The following is a 26,434-nucleotide window of genomic DNA, read 5'->3' as shown; positions in this document are numbered from 1 at the left end:
TGAAACCCACAGGGATGATAGAGACGAACATGGTGGACATGACCAGTCATTGAAGTCGTCAATGAAAACATAAGACAGAAATGCTGTGTAAAGCACAGGACGTTTGGTGTGCAAATGAGTGTATTGTGCCTGGAATGATCTATTCACTTTTCCTGGACAAACTAGGGATTTCTCTGCATTTGGCAACCTGACTTATGCTCAGACAACCAAGAGATTGCTTCTCTATAGGGCCGCCTTGGGTCTGTTACCAGCATTTTGTCAGACACATGGGTTCCTTGAATGGCTAGTGAGGAAAACTCCATCCTCATTTGTCTTGCATGTTCTTAGAGATATGGTCAGCTAAGGACTGAAAGAGTGAAGCGTACATAACGTCCTGAGCGCCCGAGTTTTACCTAACTTAGCATTTATTATTTTATACAGTACAATGACACATTCCATGCTTATTTCTCTCATTGCACTGTGAGCTTCTCTGGTAGAGACAGCTATTGTGACTGCTGTTATCAACACCCAACACCCAGCCTGCTGCACCAAGGGCATGTCATACACTGGGGGGAGAAAGGAAAAGGCAGACAATGTTAGAGGAGAAGAGAGAAAGAAGACATTGATATCAGAAACAGGGTCAATAAATTACCATAGATCGTGCTTTTCTTTCAGTTGGTAAAGTATATAGTGAGGACCTCTTTATTTTAATTTGTTTAAAATGTACATTCGAAGGAAATTCAGAACTGATGGTCTTTTTATTCCTGACTACAAAGTATTTTGAGTACAATTACTTTCTTTATTTTTACCAGTAGAACAGAAGAAAAGTAGGTCTGATATTTTTGTAATGAAATTCACTTGAAGATTTAAATCCCCTATTGGTCTTGACCCTCTCCTGTGCCTTTTTACATAAGAGTAGCCGTTCACTTGTTCAGTCACTATTAACACAGTGTGTTAAACACAGAGTCCTTGTCCAGCTGTCCTAAGCAAAACTGAAAACTACCACATGCACACTACACATGCACACATCACAAGTACACACACATTGACGCTCATCCACACGGACAATCATGCTACCATCATACACTATCAAACACACACATTGTTGCTATCCAGATTTCCCCTCAAATGGTAACGCTCTGACACCTCTCTCTCCAGGAGATACCAAGAAGCCATTTCTTCCTGTCTGTGTAGGTGCGGGCTTCAGGCTGAAGTTCCCTTGGGCTGTCCACTACCTGCCGAAGTCTGCCTAGCAACTCAGTCATCATAGCCACAATGATGTCATCCCTCCACTCCTCAGGCATGGGGTCTCCACTTGCTGGGTAACTTCTCGCCCTGTGCACCTGACGGGGTTCCGCTGACGTTGATGATGGTCACGTTTGTGCCACAGCAGGTCTCCTGGGAGATAAGAACCCTTTCTTTCTTCTGCATATTCTAACAACTATTATGAAATTGAATAGAAAAGAGAAAATGTGAGTTGTAAAAGTAAATGTTGACTCACTCCACTCAGTAAGTTTTTGCCATGGGGTCCAATGCCCTCCCAAATAAAAACCTCCACACTTCCCACTGATCTTGGGGACACCTAAGCCACAGTTTGGGAAAATGCACTTCCTTGCTCCTCTTCCACTTCCCCCTCCCTTCCTTCTGGAGCTATGCAGTCTTAAAGCTTTGATGCAGTGCCTCTGGAGGGGGAGCAGGGAAGGTGGGCGACAGTGAAGGCCATGGGGCCTGGCCACTGTCAGAAGGGAGGAAGAGTCCGGTGGGGCGTCACAACCTGGGGATGAGAAGAGGGCGTCAACCAGGGTGGGTGGCTACACGCCCGCCTGTGGTGAGGCAGGGGTCCCTGCACATAAGGGGGACACAAGTTGCCTCTGAGAGGATTAAGAGACCAAGAGTGTCCGGCAGGTGTGTGTACCACGTTCCTCTGGCAGGAGCTGGGCTTCATGTTGTTGGAAAGGGAGTTACAGAGAAAGCAAGAACTCTGCAGAGTGGGTGTGGCAATCAGGAAATTCGTGTCACTAGCTTTCCACCATCTAGTCAAAGCCCCTGTATTTACAGATTTTCAACCTGTCAACATGCTCTGGCATGTGTGCAGGTGACATTGCACTCACTGTCCACCCACAAGCCCTGGGGCTGTGAGGCACCCAAACCAAGAGCCCACAGAGCGCAGGAACTTGGCTATAAAACTCATTGTCAGCTAAATAAATCTGAGAAGCCCCGGGAAGTTGCTGATGGAGAGAACAGTTGACCAGGCACACCTCAAACCAGCAAGCGAGGCCTTAAAGGACAGACACATGTCAAAAACAGGCTGAGGCCACAGCAAAGGACTCGGCTGCAACATGCGGACCAGGTGAGAACCAGATCGATTCTGAAGCGACAGTCCCCAACCCACAGAGTAAAAGGGAAGACTGAGTGCCTCCCTCCCGATGGCGATAAGGAGAAGGATAACTTGCATGTTTGTCAGAAGTGGAATAGTGATGGTGCTGAGGTGCTGCCCTAAGAATACTCGAGTTATAACTGTGACAGTGAGCTGAGCCTCACGAAGGCTGGGGGACACCGTGTGGACACATGGTCAGACGATGCCCTGAGCAATGGGACAACCAAGGCAGTGCTGCTTTGGGGAAGCAGGGGGAGCACTGTGACATTGGAGCAGCTGTGACTGAATGGCAATAGTCTATCAGCGCAAATTTCCTGGTTTCCATGACTGGACTGTGAAAAATACACCAAAGTTCACGGGAGCCAGGAAGAGGCAGATTCACAACTTTATTTTCAATTTTTTTTTTAAATTACTTGTAAGTTTTCTGAAAGTTTGAAAGTGATTCAAAATAAGCAGCATTGTACATACACATAAATAAAAGATGGTTACGCTTAGTCACACTGTGCCCAGGAGAACTTTACATTGTTACTTTAATTTGTACAAAATGCAGATGCATCACAGATCCGTACAAAAATTCACCTGGGGCTGGGCATGGTGGCTCACACCTGCAATCCCAGCTACTTGGAAGGCAGGTATCAGGAGAATCACAGTTCATGGGCAGCCCAAGCAAAAAGAAAAAGTTAGCCAGACCCCATCTCAAAAACATGCCAGGTATGGTGGTGCATGTCTGTAACCCTGGTTATGTGAAAATAATAGGTATCTGAATCTCAGTTCCTGGTCCCCAGCAAGAAGCTCAACACCATGTCTAAAAAATAAAAGCAAGGAGGGCTGGAGGTGTGGCTCAAGTGGCAGAGCACCTGCCTAGCAAGCACAAGGTCCTGAGTTCAAACCCCATAGTGCCACAAAAACTCTCAGCTAATTAATAATTGGATTAGTCAATAAGGAAAAGAGTTACTCATATTTTATTAACTTCAGTTACAAAACAGTCTCTCAAACGTTTCCAGCTGTATCTTTCGAAATGTTGTCAGCATTGATCACTATTTATATAAGATTGAAACTAAATTTCCCCACTTGTTTAGGAAAATTTCTGGCATACTTCTATGTAAACACTATAATTTATTACAAATTCAGCTGCAGGCAACAAGTAAATTGGTTAAACATGCTGGCTTTATGATCCATTATAACAGGCACACAAAGGCAAGGGTTCCAGACTTGGTCAGTGACCCTTCGCTCCTTTTTACAGAATCCCCCGTCTCCAAGCAGTGGCCATCTTCACAGCATTGCACCCAGGGCTGCCATAGCTCCACCCATTGCCTCACCAGCAGCTGCCTATGTTCCTCAAAAGAACATTACTATTAAGAGTGAAGACACCTTTTCTCAGGAGAGACCAGGAATTGTCTCCTTCTCCACCACCATTATCATAGCTTTGTCTCCACCAAGCAATGGCAAGAATGAGTCCCCATCAGTAGCTAAGACATTCAAATTTGGCACTCAAGACTGAGGGTGACATTTTCCCCCTCATTACATGGCCAAACTACTTGTAAAAAGTGAGACTCTGCTGGCAGCGAGGTCTACAGAAATGGCAAGAAGCATTTGGACAGCACCGTGGTTTGGATACAGTTTGTGCCTCAAAATGCACATGAACTTGGTCCCCTGTGTAACTGTGGAGAGGACCTGGGGTCATGGCAGATCCACTGTCCTGAAAAGGTGAGTGCAGCTCTGAGCAGTGAGTCTGCTCTCCAGGAGGAGGTGACATCACAGAGCTGGTGCTTCTGAAGGTGAGCGTGGCTTCTCCCTCACACGTGGTCCCTACCCAGGTTGTGCGGTCATTCAAGGCCCTGCTCTCTGGACTTCAGCCTCCTGACTGGGGTTAGCAAGCCTGTGCTCTTTAGAAATTGCCCAGTTTGGGGATCCAGCTCGAAGGTAGCCTCAGGAAAACAGGTGGACAGAGTATTTGCAGGAATGGGGACACAGCAACAGCAGTTAGAGGAGTACCAGGACACAGGCAAGACTGAGCAAGTCCCAGGTCATTTCTACCACTGGCTTCTCTGCCAAGAATCTGACCTTTCCCTTTGCCATGACAGGGAACCTTTGTGATATGTCTTCAGTAGACACTACACATGCGCGCGCACACACACACACACACCTGTGCACACACGTTTTGTGTCATCTTTGTGCACAAATGCATGCCTTTTCACAACAATCTATCCTGTTCTTGAGCAGTCCCTGCTATTTTCCTTTTCAAGGTCAGCCACAGCAAAAAGCTAGTGAGACCCATCCCAACCAATAAGCAAGAGGTGGTGATACATATCTGTAATCCCAGCTACTAGGTGGCATAGGTAGGGGGATTGCCTTCAAGGCAAGCCCCAGGCAAAAATGCAAGACCCCATCTGAAAAGTAACTAAAGCAAAACAGGGCTGGAGACATGGCTCAAGTAGTAAAGCAACTGCCAAACAAGTGTAAAGCCCTGAGTTCAAACCCCAGTATCACTGATAAAAAAAAAGTACTTTTGGTTAAGTACCAGCCATGTATGGCCACTGTGAGGGACGCTGTGGTGGGACTAGTGACACTTGCATTGGTGATCTTGGCGCCCCTGCACAGGGCCTGGAATACAGCTGAGCACCAAACCATATCTCTGTGAAATACATAACTTCCCTGAACACTCATAGGGACTGAAATTTACTACCCCAGGTCCCATTGTGCCTGAACAAAATTAGACTGGGGAGATTAATTAACCAAATTTGCCCACATCTGACAGAGGGCAGAGCCCCAAATCTAAGTTTTCTTCTTCATCTGCTTCACTTCCCTATTGTTGTTATGCAAAATTATCGAAATTTAATGTCTTTAAAACAACATAAATGCATAATCTGGGAGTTTTATCGCTCTGAAACCTGACACTGCCTTCTTGGCCACAGGCAAAGTGAGGGCAAGTGTCTTTCCTTCCTGGGCTCTGGGAAATGACCTGTCACTGCCCTTGGTTCTCTCTCCTGTCTCTCTCTTTCTTCCTCTCTCTCTCTTTCTCTCTCTCTCTCCCTCCTCCTATCCTTCACTTCTCTCTCTTTCTCTCTCTGTCTTTGTCTCTCTCTCTTTCTCTCTCTCTCTGTCTCTCTCTCACTCTCCCTCCCTCCCTCCCTCCTCCCATCCTTCTAAGTGTGCTTGTGCTCCCTTCAGTGCCCCTCAAATCATCCACGATCACTGATCACTTCCTATTTCACAGTTGACTGATCAATCTTAAGTCCATCTGAAGTGTCAATGTCCCTCCCAAGGATCCTGCCATGTTCTCCAGCTGTGGGGTCAGAACATAAACAATTTGGCTGAAGAGGGACATTACTCTGCCTGCCAGTCAGGACTGCTCCATCACTGCAGTCAGGACAGCATGGCCACATGTGGCAAGTGCTGGCTTCGTATCTTCCCTTCACCTACATGCATGAGACCCAGGGATGAGAGGAAAAATGAACAGAATCTACCTTCCAGCCCTCTAGGAGCTGTCCGCAATTGAGAAAACAATATTGGGTTTTCAATTTAAGAAGGGAAAAATAAACCAAGAATTACCTAATTGTGTGGCCCGAAGTAAACAACTCAGAAAATGCAGCAGTAACAGTTGACTGCGGTTGTCCCAGAAGCTTGTCAATACTTTCACTGCCGTCCACACCAGCCCTGTCACCTTGCAGCACACTGGCACTAGGAAGCCAGCTGCCAGGGTGACTGAGTTCTAGTCCCAGTTCCAAGTCTCTGAAGGAACCTTACTGATTGAAGTCGTTTGGGTTGAAACCTGGCTCCTTCCCATCAGTGTTGACAGATCTGAACCTATACTTCAAACAATGAATTTGCATGCAGTGGTCTCTGGCCCCGGCCCTTTGACCACCCATCCCGGGCTGGCTGCAGCTCTCAGTGCTGTGGTGAGAATTCTCACCTCATGGGGTCTTCACGCCCAGCCCACACCTACCTGTGCAACCCCTTGTGACCACAAGTGAGCGACTGGCAGGTAATAAGTTATTATGTCAAGCCACTGGATTTGTTACACAGTATCACTGTGGCAGTAACTAATTTACATACCAACAAATGCATGCAATCTTAATGAAATAAGGTCATTTGTAACATACCTTCCATCAAATAAGCCAAGCATCTTTGCATGTTAGCATCAGTAAAGAACAAATGGAAAATGCAGTAACTTTTAAGATAGAAATTTCATTCTTTCGGCTGTGTGGTTTTATATGCATTTGCATTACCAACTGGGCTTTGTAAATATTTGTTACATGGTAAACTCTAACCACTTTTAAAATTATGTACAGAGTATGGATTAATCTCAGAAAACCATCCAAGCCTGAAAACTATTTTTCTATGGATTTTATAGTAACCTGGCTTCATATTATCCCATCGTACTTTACCTTCTATTTTCTGAATTAGATATGTCAAAGCCACACATTTCTATATAAATATAGACTCCAGCGAGTCTAGATATGTATGTATGAATAGTCCTGTGTGTCCAGTCAGCTTTTCCACAGCCATGAAAAAGTATCTGAGACAGCAACTCGTAGAGGAAAGATGTGTTGCCTCATGGTTTCAGAGGATTTACTCCATGGTCACTTGGTCCTGGGCTTGTGGCAGCACAGGACATCATAGTGAAAGGTCTTGGCAGAGACAGTTCGCCTCATGGCATCTGGAAGCAAGGGCCTGGGCCTAATACCCCTTCATAGCCAGGCTCCAAGACCTAACTTCTTTACACTAGAACCCACTTCCTAAAGGTGCCATCGCCCTGTGGCATCCTGGGCTGGGGACAAAGCACATGGTCTTTGGGTGCATTCAAGATCTAAACTACAGCAACTTGTTACTTACAACATGCTTTCAGAAAATGAGTCCTCTTTCCTTCTTCAGAGCAGCCTTGGGACATGTCATTATTTGCCCTGACTTAAAACACCAGGCTCAGAGACCATATCATTTTGCAGAGGTTATTGGTTATTGATGAATGATGAAGTGAAGATTCAAAATCAATACCTAAATTCTAAATTCTGACATCTGTGCTCTGGCTTTGAAAATCTACAATTTTTAAAAAATTTTTATTAACATAAATTAGTTGTACAAAGGGATTTCATGGTGAGATACTATACTATGGTAAGTTCACCTTATGCATATTTTACAATTTCATATTTTATAATGAGCTATAATTATATGCTATGTACAATATTTATAATGCATCTAGTAAAATTACAACCCAAGAGAAATCAATATGTAAAACACTATTTAAACTAATAACTTATTGCCATTCACTACTTCTATTATAGTAGATATTAAACCAAATGTTGTGCTCTCCTGTATTATTCAGGAAAGCCCAAGGTAGGATCACAGATGAAACCCACAGTGAGGTGAAGTCATTTTGGTGTAATAGTGTACAACTTTGTATAGAAACACAGAAATGAAGGTCAAATTCATTAATTTTTTTCTGTTTCATTGTGCACCAAGCAATTGGGTTCATAAACCAATAAGGCTGAAGGAACATCAAAGATATTTTCAATAAGACAGAATCATAGAAAGTAAATTGGATCCAACTGATGTTAACTGTACACCTGTCAAATAGAGCAAAATTTAATGTGTCTCTTCTGCTACATATTAGTGAGGAATTTGATCCGTAAAAACAAAAATCCCACAGCTATTATATCAAAGTAATTAGAACCTCAGCAAAGGACAAAAGTGGAATCAGATGTCTTTTCTGAAAGCTATTAAGTACCTAAGCATGTTTTTGTAAATCTGTTACATGGGTTTGTAAACTTATTTTAAAAAATATTCATTCTTACTGTGAATACTCTAAAGCCAAATTTATCAGGGCCTGATAGAAGATAAGCTCATAGCTTCCAAAGTGATATGACATTAAACCTCCAAAAATGGGGGGAGCATGCATTGCTAATGCTAATGAAACCAATCAGCGAGAAGAGCTATCCTCCTGGAGTGACCCACAGTCCTGGGGACCTTTCCTGAGCACCGCAAGCCTCACAGAGCCCTTTAGCTTGACTGGTGATGCTGCTGTGAAATGCAGGTCTTGCTAGCAGGTGTGTTAAGTTACTTAGACTTACACTTAATACTGGCCAGAAAAGGGGGCCTTGTGGTTGTCAAATTTTCAAAGTTTTATTTTTTCTTCTCAGACAAGCATGAAGAGAGTGATGTAAAAACATTCCGTCCCAATTCATGTCCCCTACTGATTCCAGTTCAACTGAAGAACAAGTTAGAAGGGAAATGACTTGTATTGACAAATCATTGCAAAGACAGTTCTGCATCTGCGTTGTGTGAGTGAGGGGCTTTTAAACTGTTCTACCACCCTTTAAATGTGCAGCAGGAATAATGAAAAGAGAAAGCCTCTGCCTACGGTAAAAATGACCTCATCTCATATGCAAATATCGACAGCATTAACTCCTGTGGCATGGAAATGATCACTCTGCTTTTTTTGGTGTTCAGAGGTCCCTTGGCCTTCTCGGTTGTGGGCCAGCTCTGCTTCCACCAGGGTCCAGCTGACCCCAGCTGCTCAAATACGGCAGGGACATGGGTCTAAGCTGGGTTCCCCCTTCACGAGTGCCAACTACCTCTCATGGAGAGAGTCAAGGAAATTACCTCTTAAAACCCAATCCAAGTGTACAAATTCCTTCCTCAATCCTGTTAGGATCTAGGTAAAGGTATGTAAGTAGCAGTAAGCAGCTTTCAGAAAGACACCAGCAGTACTTAGGACCCTCCAGGGCTGATTTGAAGTCCACTCTATTTTTGTAACTCCTTTGAAATTTTGCTTTAGCCTAAGGCAAATAAGGAAATCCCCAAACTTAACTGATTAAATGTTTTGCAGCAAAAATACTTTTAGTGAATATGCTTCTGCACGGATTGACCTTAAAAATGTAAATACAGGTGTGTCTAAACCTACTTAAGCAAAACCTTAGAGAGATGTGGAGATGCTTCTAAGACTTGAAGCCACACCAGAGATCTCAACTTCTGATGTCAGCTGATCGAGATGAAGGTTCATCATAACACCGTCTGGATTTTTAAAACACTATTTTCCTCCTGAACACTGAATTATTGTCATCTCTATAAAAAAAAAAACAACATTCTTGACAAATGTTGGAATATGCAATTGTGCGTGATGTTCCATGACAAAGAGTTTTCAAATTCATCTGTTGAAAAATGTCATTTGCAAAGGAAGAATAAAAATATGTACATGAGTCATTGATACCTTCTTACGTAATCTGTTAACAAAATGTCTGTCAGTCTAGAGCAGAAGTGCTGTGTGGAGAGGCCAATGGATGCACATTCCGTGATGTGTGCCCATTTCTGCACCAGTAGGAGGCCAGCTTGTAACACAGGCATTCCAAGTTAGGGGATGGGTCTTACCTTCAACACTGATCCCGCTCCTTACATATCTGTTCAGCTGTGCATCTGGTACCAAGAGTAAAAGGATAGAAATGAACCTCTTCAGGTCCTGAGAAAACCATAAAATTTTTAAGTTCACAAAATATCTCCATTACTTATGATTCCTAACATATTAATATCTTTTTTAAAAGTGTTTATTACCTGTCAATTCTTCACCATCACTTCACCCTGGCAGATGCTCAGTGAGCACCTGTCTATGGGCCAGCAGGTTTGTTCTCATCCCCAGCAAGTGACTGTCCTTTCAAGGCTGTTCCCGTTCCCACTTATGAGGTAAGCTCTGTCTGTGTTGGATCACAGAGAAATGAAAACATTTTCCTAAGAAAACAAGAGTTTCTAGGCAATTCTGATGGATTTTTTTAATGCTCTTTTTTTAGCCCCTATCCTGTCACACTGCCCCCAATTTTCACTGTGACCTTCATCAACAGCACGATCCTTTGCTTTAGCCACAGAAAACACTTTCTTGGAAAAAAAAATAACACAAAAGTGTTGCTTCATGGCTTGGAAACTGTGTCCTGAAGTGTCTAGGAATTTTTTAAACTCATTCGAGTGGTGCATGTGTGCATGTGAACACATGAACACGCACACAGGGACAGGGAAAGCAAGAGAGAGGGGAGCTCTGGAACAGACACAATCCTCTTTTATCTTAATTTTGGAATACCACACCTTTCACTTTCTCTCCAACTCCTGAGCAACTTGTGAGGAGCAGAAGGCACAGCCCTTGGGAGGGCTCTGTGGGTCATATCACAGGTATTGGAGGTACGGGGACAGTGAAACAGCATTGCAGCAGGAGGGACAGAGGGACTCTTAGTTCAGTGGCAACTTCTGCTTCCACGAGTACCAGTGAGGGGCTTCCTTGATGATCAGAATTCCCACAGGCCATGTGTCTTCTCTGCTTAAGCCATAGGTGCCACGCCTCTGCCGGAGTGATTGGTTCTGCTGCAAATCTGCTCCTGTAAAATTCTTCATCATTACAAGTTAATGAGAACTCTCCTTACCTTGAAAGGTTAGACAAGTTCCATACCAAAGGATGAGACTCAGCTCCTGATAACCTGCGCCCTCCCCTCAGCTTTGCTGATGATCTTCCTGAAATAGTAAGTACTCTTTCTTTCTGGATCCCTCTGTCCTCAGCTCTCAGCCTGAACTGTCCCCACTCTCCTGTCTCTGTTGACCCAAGTGGCCAACACTGACGAACCCATGATTAGCTTCTAACTGAGCCTGCTCACTTGCTCTAAATCACATGTCCTTTGCAGATAGTGGTGTCTGGTACTATGTCTAGTAGTCATTCAGTGCATACTTGGAAATGAAGTATGTAAGAGTTTCCATTAGCATGATAATAGGAGTTGTAGGTTATCCCCACGACACCTGAACATTTCTGGTGGAATTTGGTTTGTACTGTAGGTCCTCACACACCACTCCAGTCACTGCAACTCAATGTCTCCAAAATCATCTCCCTCAAATGAAATAGAGATGTTCCCGCCCAAATTTAAAAAGGACAGAAACAATTACTCAGATTCCTTAGCAAGGAGCAAGGTGTTTGCTTTGTCTTATTTTGTTGGGTCTGGCTTTCCAGTTCTCCATCTATTAAAAATATTCTCCTTGTTGCCTCCTTTCTCATTCTCCCTGTTTGCTCCCCTTTCTGTAATTTCAAAATATATTCTTCCATATAAAAAAAGAAATCCAATCATCTTTGGCTTTTACTTGCACAGAACAAGATCCCAGAATATTTGGAACTATAGTCTTTTAAGATGTGTCTGTAGAAGGCAGGTGTATTAGGAAGTCAGTATTTTGATTTCCAGTGTATAATTTGTTTTTTGTAGTTTTCCTCGTTCTTACTTTATCCCGCCTTCCTCCCTTGTTACAAGCTACAAAACTTGAATCAGTGGCACCCAGTCTACCAGTAAATTTGATCTTACAGTTTTTCAATACTACTATGCTTAGCTGGCAAGTAGCTCAAAGAATCTACAAAACAAAATAAAAGCCATGTAATGAGTCTGAGAGTTCTGTCATTAGTACCGCATAGCATTTTAATTCTAGAGGCTATGCTAACAACACAAACACACATAAATACACACACACATGTTTCTTAAGGCGTTGATAAAAATAGTCAGCCATGTACTTGCTAGATGTGATATTATACCTCCTAAAATTCAGCCAGAGAACAATGCTGTCTTTGCAATGAAGCCTGTTTATGGTGGAGCCAGAAAGCAACAATTGTACTTCTCTTAAAAATTGTGTCTTAAAATTAGCATCAAATTTGCAAATGTCAGGATGACGTTAATAACAGGAGACAGACTTCAGGCCATCCCTCCTCTTCAATGCCTGCCCTTCCCTCTGTTCCCTGACTGGCAGATTCCTCATCTGTTCTGTTGTCTAGGAAAATCACTGGCTTCTCACACTAATCTAAAAATTGACTGTGTTGTAATGCTAATGAGAACATGACAAATTCTGGAACAATTATAGAACATGCTGCGTCAGGCTGACTGGCCGCAAAAACAGCCTGTTGGACAAAAAAAGTCTTTAATGAGCTTATCTCAAACACCACAAGATATAAAATCCAGGCAGATTGATACAACACACGTCTCTTCAGCACTACGGTCTGCTTATTTGGATTCAGGCAGTTCCAAACTTCCAAAAAGTGTCTCAGAAGATTTTGAATTAGTAGTGACAAAGAGCACAAAGGAAAACCCACCTCAGTGGTGTGAAAGGCCAGTGAGAGTGCCTGCTGATGGAGTGGGAATCATGGGTGTGTCCTTGAATACCTAACAACTGGCTCTCCAGAAAACACCACTGTTAAGAAAACACCGCACACAGCACACAAAGGAGGCTCACGAGAGGTATCTCATGTCAAAAGTTTAATAAGCAGGCTGGTTGGCCAAGAAAAAATGGTACATCAGCTTCTCTCGGTGGGTCTGGCCTTAAGTAACATTTGGGAGAAAGCAAGGGCTAGGGATGGGCAAAGAGAGGTGACAGGAGATAAGGGACAGTGGGCTTTGTTCTGCAAGGGATGAGACCCGCTGCAGCTCAGGCAGCAGAATGGTGGCAAGGGCAGTTCTTATCATTCCCCCGTTTTTTTGTTTCTCAAAGAGAGAGGGAGAAGAAAGGGGCTTGGTATTGGGGCACAGTTTGATCCTCTGGCTGCTTCTGGTTGGCGGGGGGCATTGTATGGGGCAGGATCCTCAGGCTCTTGTGTCCTGGTGGGGCCCTCACAGCAGTCTTCTGGACGGTTTTGGAGAGGTTGATATCCCTGGAGGTACAGCTGGTTAAACTTTTGATTAGCAATGGCGGACATGCAGTCTAAGAGAAATCTTTGTACTGTTTTTATGATACAAGGAAGGAAGCTTAAGAATAGGAGAGCAAGAAACACAGGCATCAGGATGGGTATTGACCAGGAGAACCACTGTAAAGTGTTGTTCCCTAGAGGATACCAAGAGTCCCTTCCTTAAGAGGTGCTGCCACTGGGGGATCCCACTGAGCTTGACAGCAGTGTGTGTTATGAGAATGACCAGATGAGGGCTGTCCACCAAAGTCCCAATGGAGAGGGTACAAGATCCTTTAGGAGAACAAGATCCCCTGGCTTAACAGAAATTGTTATAGGGTGGGGCAGGATCTGGTCTGCATGCTCTCTGAGAAGTTCCCTGAGAAGGTTAAGATAAGGTAGGTAGTCAAACAGAGGAGCAGGGTCTGTTGGAGGCAAGTTTTCTAAGAGAAATGGGTGGCCATACATTATTTAAGACCCAAATAGGATATTAGGAGGAGCATAAAAAGGTGTCTGCTAAGGGACTGCATACCTAGGGATCTAAATTCTGCAAAATCCTGTAACTCCCAAGAAAGATATAAGCTGCTTATGGTATGGGGGGAGGGAAACAGAAGATTGGGTCGATGCACTCATGACTCAGGGAGTGAGTCTGTCCCTTTAAGGCCACACCTAGGTAAGTGACCTGTGGGAGGCAGGGGCTGTCAGGATTTAAATGCAACACTCTAGGATAAAAGAGAGTTTTAGCTCATTATTTTATATGAATTAACACTTTTAACTTTGTAAATGTTGGTACCACATTTAGATAAAGTATAACATAACACTGTTACAAGGTGGTCATTTAAGACACATAAGCAAGTATGTGAATGAACTCTGATTTAGTAGTACTTAAAGCTTGACAAGATCAGCAGAAAACACAAATAATTTCTTTGATAAAGTCTTTTTCTGTAACAGTTTTCTGTAGATGTTACTCAGAGCAGAACAATATTAAGATAACCTTGTTATTTTATAGACATAGAGAATTTGATTTTAGTTTGATATGACCCTAAAAAACTTTTAGGCAACTCTTAGATTATACTCAACTTAAACTTTATTACACATTGAAGCTTTTTATTATATATTTTTAAAACTTACTCAGACCTTTATATAACATACTAAATCCTTTGATGGCTTGTCCTTATCCTTCCTATTTGAAACAATCTTTAGGACAAACCCTTCTTTATTAGATACTTTTTTTATTTAAAAAATCATTCCTGAACTCCAAGATGGCGGCTAGAGGGAGGAAGCAGAAAGCGTGCCTCCTAAAGTAAAATCTTGGAGAGATGCTGGAGACACACCTTACAGGAAAAACCACCGAGAAGAGGCAAAACTTTGACTCCTCCACACCTCCAGCCTGCGCAGAGCATCTCCACTTCACGTTAAATGGAGAAACCAGAAAGGCCCGCAGGCTAAACGGCACATGGTACTCCCACAGACAACCCTGGGCCAAATTAGTATAGCCCCCTGGACAGACCGACGCCCACACAGGGAAAAAAGAAAAAAAATTGAATAATAAGCAATAACAAAAAAAAAGACATGTAGCAAAGAGGGTGGGGCACCCTAGCACTGAAGAGAGGGGGAGGGGAGTCCCTCATGGAACTGTAAATAAACAAGCCAGGCTGAATAAGGCAGGAGCAGCAGCACAGGCCCAGCAACCAGGAGCGGGAAAGCTTGTAAAAGCGGTGGTGGGAGGAAAACTCCACAGGAGAGGGGGGAAGACCCACTTCCCACATGAACTGTAAATAAACACGCAGGCCTGAGAAAGCAGGTGCAGTGGCACCTCTCCCAGTGTGCTTGGAAACGGGAAAGCTTGTAGCAGCAGCTCGCACACAGGAGAAATCTGAGTAAACAAAGCCTGCAGGGCCAGGTGAGTGCTAAGCTCACCCCTGAGATCTGCATAAATAACGCCGCCAGCAACAGCAGGCTGACAGCAGCGGGCAGGTGAACCACAGCCTCAGATGCCATTCACAGACCTGTCTCCAGATTCTTTTTTTTCTCTCTCCCCACCTTTCATGATACAACAACCGAACTACACCTGCATGCTGAAAAACTTACAGAAACTGTATTGCATTTGAATTTGGGACACTTTGTGGGGTTTTTTTGTTGTTGTTTTGTGTGGTTCTGTTTTCTTTTGTTTTTTCTAGTTTTTTCCCCTTTGATGAGACAACCACAGAACTACTTCTGAGGCACCATCTCCAGAATTGGAGGCTGAAGGACAAACACCAAAATTATTAACACTGAAACTTTATTGCATTTGAACTTGGAGATTTTTTTAATATTTTTTTTATTTTCTTAATTTTTTTTCTTATATTTATTTCTTATTTATATATTTTTTTTTATTGTCAATCCTCTCTCTGTCTCTCTAATGCCTCTTGGGCTTACAGTTGATTAGTACACTGTCTCTCCCTGTTTATATCTTTGAAACTTTTTTTGTTTGCTTCTTTGTTTTGTTTTTTTCTACTTATTTATTTGTTTTTCCCTTTCCCTTTAATTTCTTTGCTTTCCACCTAATCTCACCCTTCCATTCTAAATATTACCATTGTTATTATTACAAGCTAGAAAATACTTAATTGCACACAGTACAGGAACAATAACAACACCAAGGGCAATGACGGGAAGACAGAAAAAACAGGGAAACCACTTTCCCCACAGCAAAAAATTAGTACAGGAACCAGAGGGAAATGAAGAAAACAAATACCCAGATCCAGACTCCAAAAAATGAAGATAAACTATGCCAAAGAACCCAATGAAGCCCACAAGAAAAATTTAAAAGAAGAAATACTACAGGTAATCAATGAGAATTTTATAGAGATGATACTGGATAGGGTCAACCAAAATGTACAGGAGACACTCAAGAAATTCCAAGACAACAAAAAGAGAGAATTTGAAAAGCAAAAGAAGAAATAAGGGAAACAATAGAAGCACTGTATAAACACCAAAGTGAAACAGAGAACACGATTAATAAACAGATAAATGAACTCAGGACAAAAATAGACAACATTAAAGAAGAAACCGTCCAGGATATGGAAAACCTCAGAAAAAAGAATGAAACAGAACTGCAAAACAAAATGGAAGGCCAATCCACCAGAATAGAACAAACAAAAGACAGAATCTCAGAACTTGAAGATGAAATGGTAATTAAAGGAAAAACCGAAGAACTATTAATTGAACAACTCAAGACCTGTGAAAAGAAAATACAAGAACTCACCAACTCCATCAAAAGACCAAACTTGAGAATCATGGGCATCGAAGAAGGAGAAGAGGTGCAAGCGAAGGGAATGCATAATATATTCAACAAAATAATAATGGAAAATTTCCCAAATCTAGAGAAACATATTCCCATACAGATGCAAGAGGCCTCCAGGACTCCAAACAGACCAGATCAAAATAGAACTACTCCACAACATATCACCATTAAAACAACAAGTTCAGAAACTAAGGAAAGAATATTGAAGGCTGGAAGAGAAAAAACAAATAACATACAAAGGTAAACCCATCAAAATCACAGCAGACTTCTTAACAGAAACATTAAAAGGACTGCAGCCTGACTTGGGAGTGGACAGATTTCTCTGTACAATTCTGAGTAGGACCTAGGAACTAATTTGGGCAATTGAACATTTTAATGCTTTCTTGCCAACAACTAGGAATTGTCAGGAATACTAAACGTTAAATGTTTTTGCATTTTTATTAAGATATATTCATTGTATGAGGGGACTCATTGTGACAATTCTAAACAGCCTTACCTTGTACGTTGGTTTGATCACCCCACTGCCTCTCCCTCAACCCCCTCCTGCCCCACTAAATATATGGAGTTCCTCAATCATATTCCCTCACCATCATCTCCTCCATTCACCTCCCCCTCACGAGTACGCCCCATACTGTACTTATTCTGTAGTCCTGTGTTTCCTTATTAATCCCAGAGTCAGTGTTCAAGGGCTTTCTCAATGTGTCCCTGCTGTGGGTGCACTTACTTTGGTCTGATCAACCCCTTCCATTAGGCTCCCTTACCCTTTCCCTCCCACCCCCCATTTCCAGCAGCTCTCAGTACAAATCCTTACATCCTCTAACTGCATAGATGTTATGTATTTCAATATCGTTGACTCTATCATTCCCTAAAAGTTATATTTTTTCAAAAGAGGAAACTCTTGTTACCGTTACATTTTTATTCACTCTATTGAATCATAAAGTGACTTTCATGGGTTTTACACATTGTCTGTGGAAACAAACCTCTGTTTCCCACAATGGAGGTGGGGAGGGGAAGTTCTCTAAAAAGGGCCTTTTGGTGAAGCTGACAAAAGTAAGTTGTTTAATTGTCAGACAAGAGACGGGATGGATGTGGCGAACATATGCAAAAGAAATGGAAATGAAAGGCTCGTACAGATATTTTCTTTGCTCTGTGCACTATGTATCAGTTTTTAAATTAGTGAGAAACACTAGGGGGAGACCACCTTAATTCGATAAGCTCTTTCAATGAGAAGCATCTCGAAAGACTTTTTTAAGTCTAAGATATCATTTAGAAGATAAAGTTTTAGTTAGCAGCTGCAATGGTGACACTCCCTGCTGCCATTTGCCTAGCAATTTCCAGATATCTGCCTTCTGGGGATTTTCTCAGGCTCTGCTGTGCCCATGAGCTTGGAATGGTGGTGCTGTGGGCCTTATAGGTGAACTGGAAGAAACACTGGACGCTCCGGCCCGTTCTTTGCCCTCTGTCATGGCCTGCAGCAGGTCTCCCAGCACTGGCCGCTCTGTGGGTTTAAGTCCTTTCGAGAACAGTGCAGAGTGGTCCCCAGTGAACTAAAGATGCGTGGTTCTAGGCCACAGCAATGGGAGTTTGCTTGAGGGCAGAGAATGGAGTTTCAACCTGTGCTGACTGATACCGCACATATCAGTCAGGAGCACTGCACACTTGGAAAGTGTGGGATTCACTAAGGACATGATGAGCAATAGCTCCTGGACAGTGGCCTCTTGAGGTCACAGGATCTCCACCTCCATTCCATCCCTCTCTATGCAGCACTTGCCAGCATGCACAGCCAGGCCTGGAAGACATTTGTGAGGATGCACCATGATGTGCTGACCTTGGCTTGCATCTTAGGATGTGAGCCAGGAGGAAGCGCCTGCCTTCCAGCCTCACACATGGCACTTTGCAAACATCAGTGGGAAATGGGGAAGGAAGTTTGCATCTCTTTGTGGCATCAGTGCTGTGTGAACATTTAAAGCTGGCTTGAAATGTGTTTGCTTCCTAAACTTGCTAATCAATCTAAGTTAGATTCTTGATGAGGAAGCGGAAGATATGTAAACAGGTGACATTTTCTTCTGCATGAGGGAAAGAAATGAGTGAAAGTATATCATCATGTTTATTTCTATCTTACTTCTCCCAATCTGTGAGCAGTCTGGCTGTTTGATTAATACACACAACACAACACTGGAGTTACATCCTGTTTTTGGAGGTACTGGGGCTTGAACTCAGGGCCTCACACTTGCTGGGCAGGCACTCTACTGCATGACCCACTCCACCAGCCCTGGAGTTAACAAAGTTAGAGAAGTGATATGAAGGTTCTCGTGGCTCTTACGTTGCTGCCAGCAATATGTTGGAAGTTGAGTTGCAATATTCAGCTAGAGTTCAAAAATGGAGCACAACAAACTTCTGTGTTGTATCTGTCAGTGTAATTTGAATCATCTTCTTTTTTTATAGCTGTTTATTTTGTCCTTCTATTAGACTGATTACTATCACTACCATACGAAAAGCAGTTCGTGGCTGTTTTTGCAGTGGCCACTTTGTTTTTAAATTTAAGCTCAGTGGGTTGGGTTAGTTTTTATCCTTAGTTGTGGCCTTTTAATTGACATTGATCTGCCTGTTTTATTTTCCAGCTTGCTCTTTATTTTGCTTCTCTGTGCTTTAGCTTTGTCACTTGTAAAATGAGGGTGGTAGTAGTTTCAATCTCTTAGTGGGAATTAAAGAGGTTAATTTGTGCAAAGCACTATCCAGTGTGTAGCAATTGCTGACTCATTTTTATTAGTTATCATTACATATTTCTTTGTATTTTCATTCCCAAATCCTATTTCCTCTGCTCCCACAGGCAATCTTCCCAGTCATCAGTGCATATCCCTTTGTTTATATGGCTATGTACATTACTTTTAATTCATGTAAATGGCTCTATTCTCCAGCTACCAGTGGAGTTCTGAGATCCACTCATGTTTCTCTGACTACTCTGGAGGATCTGTAGTGTTTGGCCACCAGCTTCACCTACTTGCTCCCCTGGGACTAGATGCCAAGTGAGATGCTCCTGGTTCTCCACCACCACAGTTAGTCCATTGTTATTATTACAAGCTAGAAAATACTTAATTGCACACAGTACAGGAACAATAACAACACCAAGGGCAATGATGGGAAAACAGAAAAAACAGGGAAACCAGTTTCCCCACAGAAAATATTAATACAGGAACCAGAGGGAAATGAAGAAAACAGATACTCAGATCCAGACTCAAAAAAGGAAGATAAACTATGCCAAAGAACCCAATGAAGCCCACAAGAATAATCTAAAAGAAGAAATACTACAGGTAATCAATGAGAATTTTATAGAGATGATATTGGATAGGGTCAACCAAAATGTACAGGAGACACTCAAGAAATTCCAAGACAACAAAAATAGAGAATTTGAAAAAGCAAAAGAAGAAATTTTAAAAAACCATAGAAGCACTATATAAACACCAAAGTGAAACAGAGAACACGATTAATAAAGAGATAAATGAACACAGGACAAAAATAGACAACATTAAACAGGAAATGACCCAGGATATGGAAAACCTCAGAAAAAAGAACAAAAAGAATTGCAAAACAAAACAGAAGGCCAATCCAGCAGAATAGAACAAACAGAAGACAGAATCTCAGAACTCAAAAATGAAATGGTAATTAAAGGAAAAACTAAAGAACTATTAAATGAACAACTCAAGACCTGTGAAAAGAAAATGCAAGAACTCACCAACTCCATCAAAAGACCAAACCTGAGAATCATGGGCATTGAAGAAGGAGAAGAAGTGCAAGCAAAGGGAATGCATAATATATATAACAAAATAATAATGGAAAATTTCCCAAATCTAGAGAAAGCTATTCCCATACAGATGCAAGAGGCCTCTAGAACACCAAACAGACCAGATCAAAATAGAACTACCCCACAGCATATCATCATTAAAACAACAAGTTCAGAAACTAGGGAAAGAATATTGAAGGCTGTAGGAGAGAAAAAACAAGTAACATACAAAGGTAAACCCATCAAAATCACAGCAGACTTATCAACAAAAACATAAAAAGAAGAGTGTGGGTTGAGATTTTCTGGGCACTGAATGAAAATAAATTCAACCCCAGGATACTCTACGTAGCAAAACTATCATTCAAAATAGATGGAGCAATAAAAGTCTTCCATGATAAGCAGAAACTAAAACAATATGTGACCACAAAGCTACCACTACAAAAGATTCTTCAAGGGATTCTGCACACAGAAAGTGACACCCAACATAACCATGAAAGGGCAGGCAGCACCAAACTACAGGAAAAGAAAAAGCAAGACAGTAGAGAGTAACATCAACTTAGGTACACACAATCAAACCTTCAAACAACTAAGACAGCTAAATGACAGGAATCACCACATACCTATCAGTACTAACACTTAATGTTAACGGACTTAATTCACCCATCAAAAGGCACCGCTTGACAAAATGGATTTAAAAGGAAGATCCAACAATTGGTTGCTTACAGGAGACCCATCTCACCAACAGAAATAGCCATAGGCTTAGGATGAAAGGCAGGAAGAAGATTTACCAAGCCAATGGCCCCCAAAACAGGCAGGAGTAGCAATACTTATCTCTGACAAAGTAGACTTCAAACCTACATTGATCAAATGAGATAAAGAAGGACATTCCATACTAATAAAAGGGGAAAGAGACCAAAAGGAAATAACAATTATCAACCTATATGCACCCAATGTCAACATACCCAATTTCATTAAACATACCCAGAAAGACCTAAAAGCATATATTAACTCAAACACAGTGGTTGTGGGAGACTTTAACACCCCATTATCATCAATAGATAGGTCATCCAAACAAAAAATCAATAAAGAAATCCAAGATCTAAAATATACAATAGATCAAATGGACCTAGTAGATGTCTACAGAACATTTCATCCAACCTCTACACAATATACATTCTTCTCAGCAGCCCATGGAACCTTCTCCAAAATAGATCATATCCTAGGGCACAAAGCAAGCCTCAGCAAATATAAGAAAATAGAAATTATACTGTGCATACTCTCTAATCACAATGCAATAAAATTAGAACTCAACAACAAAAGTAAAGACAAAAAACATGCAAACAGCTGAAAACTGAATAACTCATTACTTAATGAACAATGGGTCTTGATGAAATAAAAGAGGAAATTAAAAAGCTCCTGGAAGTCAATGAAAATGAAAACACAACCTACTGGAACCTATGGGACACAGCAAAGGCAGTCCTGAGAAGAAAGTTTATAGCCATGACTGCATATATTAAAAAGACTAAAAGATCATAAATCATTGACCTAATGATACATCTCAAACTCCTAGAAAAACAAGAACAAGCAAATCCCAAAACAAATAGATGGAGAAAAATAATAAAAATAAGAGCTGAAATCAACAAAATAGAAACCAAAAAAAACATACAAAGAATTAATGAAACAAAAAGTTGGTTCTTTGAAAAAATAAACAAGATCGATAGACCCCTGGCAAACCTGACTAAAATGAGGAGAGAAAAACACAAATTAGTAGAATCAGGAATGCAAAAGGGGACATAAAAACAAACACCATCGAAGTCCAGGAAATCATCAGAGACTACTTCAAGAACCTATATTCAAATAAATTTGAAAATCTTAAAGAAATGCAGAGATTTCTAGATACATATGATCATCTAAAACTGAACCAAGAGGATATTAATCACCTGAATAGATCTATAACACAAAAAAAAATGAAGCAGCAGTCAAGAGTCTCCCCAAAAAGAAAAGTCCAGGACCTGAGGATTCTCTGCTGAATTCTATCAGACCTTTAAAGAAGAACTGATACCAACCCTCCTTAAATTGTTCCATGAAATAGAAAGGGAAGGAAAACTGCCTAACACATTTTATGAAGCCAGTATTACACTTATCCCAAAACCAGGCAAAGACACCTCCAAAAAGGAGAACTATAGGCCAATCTCCTTAATGAATATTGATGCAAAAATCCTTAATAAAATAATGGCAAACCGAATTCAACAACACATCAAAAAGATTATTCACCACGACCAAGTAAGCTTCATCCCAGGGATGCAGGGGTGGTTCAACATACGAAAATCAATAAACGTAATAAACCACATTAACAGAAGCAAAGACAAAAACCACTTGATCATCTCAACAGATTCAGAAAAAGTCTTTGATAAGATCCAACACCATTTCATGATAAAAGCTCTAAGAAAACTAGGAATAGAAGGAAAGTATTTTAACATTTAAAAAGCTATATATGACAAACCTACAGCCAGCATTACACTTAAGAGAGAAAATCTGAAACCTTTCCCTCTAAAATCAGGAACCAGACAAGGATGCCCACTATCTCCACTCCTATTCAACATAGTACTGGAATTCCTAGCCAGAGCAATTAGGCAAGAAGAAGGAATGTAAGGAATACAAATAGGTAAAGAAACTGTCAAAATATCCCTATTTGCAGACAACATGATCCTATACCTTAAAGACCCAAAAAACTCTACTCAGAAGCTTCCAAACATCATCAATAGCTACAGCAAGGTAGCAGGATATAAAATCAACATAGAAAAATCATTAGCATTTCTATACACTAACAATGAGCAAACGGAAAAAGAATGTATGAAAACAATTCCATTTACAATAGCCTCAAACAAAATCAAATACCTAGGTGTAAACCTAACAAAAGATGTGAACGACCTCTACAAGGAAAACTATACAATTCTGAAGAAAGAGATTGAGGAAGACTATAGAAAGTGGAGAGAGCTCCCATGCTCGTGGATTGGTAGAATCAACATAGAAAAAATGTCAATACTCCCAAAAGTAATCTACATGTTTAATGAAATTCCCATCAAAATTCCAATGACATTCATTAGAGAGATTGAAAAATCTACCATGAAATTTATTTGGAAACACAAGAGGCCACGAATAGCCAAGGCAATACTCAGTCAAAAGAACAATGCAGGAGGTATCACAATACCTGACTTCAAACTATATTACAAAGCAATAACAATAAAAACAGCATGGTACTGGCACGAAAACAGACATGAAGACCAGTGGAACAGAATAGAGGACCCAGATATGAAGCCACACAACTATGAGCAACTTATCTTTGACAAAGGAGCTAAAAATATACGATGGAGAAATAGCAGCCTCTTCAACAAAAACTGCTGGGAAAACTGGTTAGCAGTCTGCAAAAAACTGAAACTAGACCCATGTATATCACCCTATACCAAGATTAACTCAAAATGGATCAAGGATCTTAATATCAGACACCAAACTCTAAAGCTGATACAGGAAAGAGTGGGAAATACTCTGGAGTTAGTAGGTATAGGTAAGAACTTTCTCAACAAAACCCCAGCAGCACAGCAACTAAGAGATAGCATAGATAAATGGGACCTCATAAAACTAAAAAGCTTCTGCTCAACAAAAGAAATGGTCTCTAAACTGAAGAGAACACCCACAGAGTGGGAGAAAATATTTGCCAGCTACACATCAGACAAAGAACTGATAACCAGAATACATAGGGAACTTATAAAACTAAATTCTCCCAAATTAATGAACCAATAAAGAAATGGGCAAGTGAACTAAACAGAACTCTCTCAAAAGAAGAAATTCAAATGGCCAAAAAACACATGAAAAAATGCTCACCATCTCTAGCAATAAAGGAAATGCAAATTAAAACCACGCTAAGATTCCACCTCACCCCTGTTAGAATAGCCATCATCAGCAACACCACCAACAACAGGTGTTGGCGAGGATGCGGGGAAAAAGGAACCCTCATACACTGTTGGTGGGAATGTAAACTAGTACAATCACTCTGGAAAAAAATTTGGAGGGTTCTTAAAAAGCTAGACATTGATCTACCATATGATCCAGCAATACCACTCTTGGGGATATACCCAAAAGACTGTGACACAGGTTACTCCAGAGGCACCTGCACACCCATGTTTATTGAGGCACTATTCACAATAGCCAAGTTATGGAGACAGCCAAGATGCCCCACCACTGATGAATGGATTAAGAAAATGTGGTATCTATATATATACAATGGAATTTTATGCAGCCATGAAGAAGAATGAAATGTTATCATTCGCTGGTAAATGGATGGAATTGGAGAACATCATTCTGAGTGAGGTTAGCCTGGCCCAAAAGACCAAAAATCATATGTTCTCCCTTATATGCAGACATTAGATCAAGGGCAAACACAACAAGGGGATTGGACTTTGAGCACATGATAAAAGCGAGAGCACACAAGGGAGAGGTGAGGATAGGTAAGACACCTAAAAAGTTAGCTAGCATTTGTTGCCCTTAACGCAGAGAAACTAAAGCAGATACCTTAAAAGCAACTGAGGCCAATAGGAAAAGGGGGACCAGGAACTAGAGAAAAGGTTAGATCAAAAAGAATTAATCTAGAAGGTAACACACACACACAGGAAATCAATGTGAGTCAACTCCCTGTATAGCTATCCTTATCTCAACCAGCAAAAACCCTTGTTCCTTCCTATTATTGCTTATACTCTCTCTTCAACAAAATTAGAGATAAGGGGAAAATAGTTTCTGCCAGGTATCAAGGGGGTGGGGGAAGATGGAGGGAGCAGGGTGGTGGTAAGGGAGGCATTGAGGGGAGGGGGGAGAAATGACCCAAGCATTGTATGCACATAGGAATAAAAATCATTCCTTTCACCTTCAACTTTTTAAAAATACATTTAATACATATTTATATCCTTTTTAGTTGTTTACTTTGTAATTTGTATTTTAAAATTAACTTTTTTAAGAATTTTAAATTCATTATAGGGGCTGGGGCATCCAATTAGTAGCTGTTGTTTTTTAAGGAATTTATGACAGGCATAAGGCCTTATTGCTCCTCAGAGGGGCTTGAGGGGATATTGTTTTGGGTGTGGAAATTGTGAGGGATTTTGGAGTTTTATTTGAATAGGGAGGGCCATCCAGTCTTGCCCTACACTCATCCCATCAGTCCACACTGTGGAATCTGTTTGTTCCAGATGAGGGGGCAGCAGAGATAACTGCCTGGGGGGAAGAGAACTTGAGCTTTTAGTTGAGATAGTAAATCCCGTCCCAGAAGGGGCATTGGAGTTTTAGTACTATGAGGAAAGAATGACAGAAAATGAGGTCTCCCCAAGAGCAGGCCAGAGGCAAGGTAAAATAGTGCTCTAGGGGCTGGCCAGGTTTACCCCAAATGATAACCTTTGTCATTGAACTAGGGACCAGCAGAGAAAGGTACGACAGAGAAATGAGCCCCACTGTCTAGGAGTAAAATGACCTTTTGCTTTTTTACAATTATGACTACCCCAAGGCTCCTAGAAGTGGAGTGTGGACAGGAGGCTGGGATAGAAGGTGGCACCTCACCTTCCATCTGGAGATGGGGGCACTTAGACCTCCAGTGGTTACCTTTGCAGAGGGCAGGGTCCTGGTTGAGGGCAGGGCTGTCTCCTTTGCTGTCCCCCCTTAAGCATTCTCTGCAGAAGTGCCCCTCTTGTCCATCATGGTAGCAAACTCAAGATGTAGGCCCCAATGAGGTCATATGTCTTATCTATGCCAGTTATCATTTTTACTATTTTTTTTTTACTCGGCAATGTTTGGAAATTGAACCCAGGGCTTTTCACATGCTGGGCAGACATTTTCCCATTGAGCTACTTCCTTAGCCCCCAATTTTTTTTTGTCTTTGGCTGTGCTGGATTTGAACTCAGGGCTTTATGACTGCAAATTGGCACTCTATTGCTTGAGTTATATCATTAGTTCCTTTTAGTGTGGATCAGTTAAAGGGACGTGCCCCTGTAGGTAGGTATATTTATTTCCTCATTTCTAGATGTCACTAGTATTGGGGCTTATTGTAAGTGGTAATCATTTTTAACCTGAGTGGCCTGGGCCAGAACCCATTGTTTTTCTAATGAGAAAAGAGTCTGGTCTTGTAGAAGCATAATATCCTTATGTCAATTGAATGTTTTGGATCACAGAGATAAAGACTTGAATGTATTTGTCTGGGCATCACTATAGCTGTCCAGATATTTTTTAATTGCCTTTAGATCTGATAACTGGAAGGGGACATAAGATTTGCCCTCTTTTTATCATTTCTTGCTGAAGGGGGAAGCACACATTAGG

This window comes from Castor canadensis, chromosome 12 (genome assembly GCF_047511655.1).
Source record: "Castor canadensis chromosome 12, mCasCan1.hap1v2, whole genome shotgun sequence".
NCBI classification, from domain to species: domain Eukaryota; kingdom Metazoa; phylum Chordata; class Mammalia; order Rodentia; family Castoridae; genus Castor; species Castor canadensis.
The sequence above is the reverse complement of the archived record's forward strand: the minus strand, read 5'-3'. Positions refer to the sequence as shown.